The following is a 5,829-nucleotide window of genomic DNA, read 5'->3' as shown; positions in this document are numbered from 1 at the left end:
GGTTTCCAACCATTCTTTACCTACATGCCCTTCACGCTCTTGATATGAACATTTCTTCTTTACTCTGTTTACAGTTATCGTTCAACTAGCTTAACTTGAAACGCATTCCAGACCTCATTCTTCTCTTTGAAGGTCTGAACAATGCGTCTTGGCATGTACTTAATTGTATCATCTAGGTTTATTTTTAATCTTTTATTGTGTACAGAACATTAATGTCAGCTGTCCATGGAAAACACTTACTCAGAGGACATCTGTATATTTTTCCTTACGACGTCTGCTATTTTTCCCATCGTGTTACGCATTTCAACATTGTTTCTGATCCTCCATACTTCTTTTGTCTCCTGTCATTGTCCTAGTCCTTCTTACTCGCCACATCTATGGAGGCACTTCTAATTATTCTTGGAATATGCCCACATAATACTGAGATACAGAAAAAAGCAGCTTCGTCCTCGTTGAAGGGGAATGACTATTACCGAGTTCAAACTCTCATAGAAATGCCTGCCGCCGACCGGAAATAAGTAAGACATCGGATCCTCTTTCTGCGGCAGAAGTATTGGAAAAGCGTCGATAAAGAGAGACGAACCTACAACTTCTACCGAATATCAAACAAGGGGGCGGTTTCCGACGTCTGAACCCACAAAGGGAAGGCCTGGTTTCTAACGCACCACTGTGTCCACATGCATCGCATACTTGTACTTGACCAAAATGAGGGACACAAATGTATGTGCCTACGGAGAAGAAGGCACTTCAGATAACAGCATCTGGAAATGTCCTCTAGGGCAACGGCCTTGCCGCAGTCGAGACACCGGTTCCCGTGAGATCACCGAAGTTAAACGCTGTCGGGCGTGGTCGGCACTTGGATGGGTGACCATCCAGGCCGCCATGCGCTGTTGCCATTTTTCGGGGTGCACTCAGCCTCGTGATGCCAATTGACTAGCTACTCCACCGAATAGTAAAGGCTTCGGTCAAGAATACCATCATAACGACCGGGAGAGCGGTGTGCTGACCACACGCCCCTCCTATCCGCATCCTCAACTGAGGACCACACGGCGGTCGGATGATCTCGATGGGCCACTTATGGCCTGAAGACGGAGTGTGTGTGTGAGGGAATGTCCTCTGGATGCGGACGTGGCTGAAGCTGAGTGACAATCAGTTAGATCTCAGATAACATTGTGCAAAGAGATAACAGTGTCAAAAAGGTTTGGGAAGCACATCATCATCTGTACAAACACGATCCACCTGCGGTACCGGTTCAGCAATGCTGTTGCCACGTACTCAGGAAATGCGAGACATGGAGGTTATGTGGTGACAGTCCACAACAGATACGACAACACGTCTTATGAACACGCGAATGGCCACTGAAACCAGGGAGCACAGCAGAAAAATGTGCGGCCAAATACCACTACCACTATAGAAATGTACGAAGAATTCAAATTCCTTCACAGCGCCCTCTCTATTGCCCGTTGAGTCAATAGCGCACCTACGGATTGGGGAGCAACTGATTGGCCGTGATAAATCTCTGCTGCCGAAACTGTTAAACGGATAATAGCGAACGCTTTAGTGCGACAGGGATAGATATCTTTTTGTGGTCACTCATAATAATAAAAAGGTAAAGTCTGTGACACAAGCCTGTGACTGCAGGTAGAGTACAGTCTTTCGCTGACACGGCACTGGGAGCGGGGAGGTCGACGGTCGCACCACCCAGGCTGTTGTGTACGACTTACTACACAACGGTTAGGAGAACTGAGCTACAAAGTGCTACGGCAACTGTCGCCCTAGGAAAGCTGGACAGGAGCAGAAATGATTAGCGCATAAGTTAACACAGTAAACAGATTTACTTAACTTACATTTCTCCAAGTGTAGGAGGCCTCATTGCAAATTAATCAGCAAAAAACAGTTCAGCTGATGCAATAGCAACAAGCACGAGACTCGTTGTGCTGAAGCACAAACGAAGCAGTCGGAGTCGCCGCTAGGCGTGAGTGAGACCGAAGTGGCTGCCGCCGGCCGTGCTATATCGCGGTACAAAACCGCTGGAGGCCTGGTTCAGTGGTCGCGTTCCATTGCGTCCACAGGATCGCACACGACAGCTATTGGCGTCAGGCGGAAACTTGTAATTCCCTTGCCAAATGTCTGACGCCCTTGAGGTTGTATCGGTACGTGATACCACACAGGTCGTCTTTTATCAAAAAAATGGCTCTGAGCACTATGGGACTCAACTGCTGAGGTCATTAGTCCCCTAGAACTTAGAACTAGTTAAACCGAACTGACCTAAGGACATCACACACATCCATGCCCGAGGCAGGATTCGAACCTGCGACCGTAGCGGTCGCGCTGTTCCAGACCATAGCGCCTAGAACCGCTCGGCCACTCCGGCCGGCGATGGTTGACTGGGCAGCAGGGAGGAGGAACCATCGCATCGGCCGTCGTTGAATCATAAAGGCAGCGTTAACAACAACGGGCTGATTTGGCAGACAGACAATGTAGAGAGGGCCCCGGTGGTGTTTGCTGGCGCTGCGGGCCCCTATCGCACTGGGGCGCCACGGCAGCTCTGCCGGGGCTACTGCGGTCTGCCGGTAAGTCTGCCAGCAGAGCAGCAGTAGGGATTTCTTCAATCTGTGGTCAGTATCGAGAGCTACTAGTTGTTCTTTGTGTGCGACGCTGAAATAAAAAGACAACACAGGAAAAGAATTTCTGGGTATATCTCCTCATAGTTGATAGAGGCCCGAAGAGGTTATTTCACACGCTATTGAACAATTTAACAAATTCCATCTATAATTTTTTTAATTACATGAGAATGTCAGAGTTAAAAGAATCTGCCTGGATGAACGGAATAAAAAGGACAATATGTTAAGGAAAGTCATCTTGCCACAAGAAAAGATTTTCGTGGCATTAACGTAAATACCTCTCTAATCTGTAGTTAATTATTTGTAGTTTACAGTCATATATACAATTTCAGTCGTAATTGTAACATATCCATAGAAGTGATTTTTCAGTTTCTATTTCAAAAGCACTTTATTATAAAATAAAATTTAATATTACAAGATAAATATATGAGATAAAAATTAGGAAAGCAGACATATTTGTTTATATCTCTTGTCTTAAAATAACTCAACCATGTCTGACGTCTCGGATTCTTTAGCATCATTTGATGCAGCAGGAGACGTATCTGTGCTATTTCCGTCTGTGATTGTAGCGGTGCAACAGGAACAGGCTGTGAGGAAACTGAGACTCTATCTTTTGTATCCCGCCTGGAAGGCGGCTCGTGGGTCCGCTCCTGTAAACTGAAGGGTATGCCGAATGTAGGAAGCGAGTAGGAGCCGGTGAGGTAAAATTCTCGGTAGTGCCAATAACGTAAAAGTACATTTAGGGGGGGTAGGATGTCAAGCGGGACGACTTGGAGCAGGAGAGACACCACAAGAATTTTCAATTTCCACAGTCTGTACTTTTGAAAATAAATTCATAAAACTTTGTCAGAATGATCAGAAAGGATTCAGGATTTACCCTTAAAGTGGTGGAAGTTCAAAAATATAAGAAAATAATTTATTTTTTTTTTTTACATTTGTATTTCACCTTTTGTTCACTTACCATTGGCTGCATTTGTTGCTATAGGCACACTTTTCTTCATAAGTAAGGGAGATTCTTCGATGAATTTTGCACAGCATACAAACCATACTTACAAGTGTATGAAACTCTAGAATTTTCCAAATCAATTAAAACTGTGGTAAAAATTGAGATAATTAACTATAAAATTTGATTTTTTTCTAAGCATGAAGTTTAAAATGTAACAGCACATTCATTTTTTCATAAATTAAATAATTTCTAGAGTTTCATACACCTGTAAGTATGGTTTGTATGCTGTGCAAAATTCATCCAAGAATCTCTCTTACTTATGAAGAAACGTGTACCTATAGCAACAAGCTCAGCCAATAGAAGTGAAAAAATGATGAACTTTCACATGCAAAAAAAGTTTATTTTGTAATTTTTTTGAACTTCCACTGCTATTATTGTGAATCCTGAATCCTTTCTGGTCATGCTGACAAAGTTTTATGAATTTATTCCTTAAAGTATAGACAGTGGAAATTAAAATGTCCTGTGGCGTCTCTCCTGCTCCAAGACGGCCCGTCTGACGCCCTACCCCCCCTTAATAGAGAATATTAGTCAATGACATTTACGTAACTTTTAGTTAACATGAGCACGTAGGTGCGAAGCCGTTGTCCATGTATCAAAGGTAGCAGTTACTCGTAGTTGCACAAACTATCATTGAAGTAACAAAGGCAAAGTCTGTAATGGCTAGCCCCCTGTGAAGTAGAAGCTAAGTTGCTTGGTCGTCTGCTCTTGATCAACTCGGAAGAATCTGGAGCGGCGCTCATAGAGCTGCACAGCGCCGGCTAGAGGGCGCTGTCGTCGGTGTCGGTGTCGTAGTGCCAGCCTAAGAACTTGTACCTACACTGTGGCATCGTAGCTATCGGTACCACACGATCATTTCCACGTTCTCCAAGAAGCCAGTGTTTGGTAAGCGCATTATTATAAGTAGTTTAAATGTGACTGTCACGTGGAGGGATATATCTTCTAACAGAGCTTCATTTATGACGCTCGCGATTCCCATCACGCTTTTTTTTTTTCTTTTTTTTTAAGTTCGCAAATGAATAGTCCTGAGTGAAATGTCCTAAACATATGAACTCACCTGAAACTCAGGTAAAAGATTTCGAGTCAGAACTATCCATAGCACTCACGGGGTGGGTAAAGGAGGTGAGCGATAGGTAGAGCTTGACATCCCTGCTTGCACTCTGCCGTGGGACCAGTCATAAGTTGCCATGCGTTCCAGCACCACCTTGCGACAGTAGCTCTGGTAGCAGAGCTGCCGCACACATGTACATGTCAGGTGTGGGCGGCTCCATTGAATCCCTTGCGTTGCGTCTGGTGTCTCTACCCGCATAGCTGCCATGGCATCCCAATATGGTAGGGCCCTAAGTTGACCGAAGAAAAACAAGGTATGTTGCAGCGATCGTAGTAGCCTCGCTCAGCAAGACACAGCAGCTTGGCAACCTTGTTTGGTAACTGTGACTTCGAGTTGTTATGTCAGATGATGCAGCACTGATGCCTTAGCACTGAATGTATTACCGGCAGTGTTAATCACCGATGGGCATAGCCCATGGCACGCAGTGGCATCATGGAAATAAGGTGTGCCACAACCTAACCTAGCACCATGGGGCAGGATGCAGGTAGCACCTGAGTTTGGTCTGTGAACCAAAGAACCACAGAAGGCGCCCTGGACGTTATTGATGTCAGACGCCAGTAGGGCACAACCACCAGTTCAGCTCCCAGAGTAGGATAACAAGGAGAGTTCTGACACACTGTGTGTCACGAATGACATCATCGACGAATCATGGATTTTCTTCACCCCAATCTGACAAAGGTTAACTGCTCTATGTATAAAATGGTGGGAATTCAAATTTTGGAGAGAAATTCCAAATTTTGGCGGGAAATTCAAAAATAGCCCAATTGTGCTAATGTGGAGGTGGGGTTGTTATAAACTGGTGGGAAATTCAACATAGTGCATTGTCATTGTGGTTGACTTGGAATACTAGGACAGGGAAACTGAGACTTAGAATACTGGCACAGTCTTGCTGTGACATCACAATACAAGATGGTAATGCAAGATGGCCAACCTGGAATACTGATGAAATAAATCCAAGACTGAATACTGGGACAGACTGTATGATGCCAGAATCCAAATTCCACAATGTTAGCACTATGACATCTGATTAAGGATGTTTGTGCAGATCCAGCCCTGTGATATGTTTCATGCATTGGGCAAATGATCTTTGT

General features: G+C 44.6%; 1 pseudogene; it reads left to right on the top strand.

Annotated features, from left to right (window-relative positions):
- The first annotated feature begins 778 nt into the window (after window positions 1–778).
- On the top strand, window positions 779–896 carry LOC126485806 (5S ribosomal RNA; annotated as a pseudogene).
- Window positions 897–5,829: the final 4,933 nt, after the last annotated feature.

Source organism: Schistocerca serialis, chromosome 6, assembly GCF_023864345.2.
Source record: "Schistocerca serialis cubense isolate TAMUIC-IGC-003099 chromosome 6, iqSchSeri2.2, whole genome shotgun sequence".
In the NCBI taxonomy this organism is placed as follows: Eukaryota; Metazoa; Arthropoda; class Insecta; order Orthoptera; family Acrididae; genus Schistocerca; species Schistocerca serialis.
Note: the sequence above shows the minus strand (reverse complement) of the source record. Positions and strands in the feature narration are given on the sequence as shown.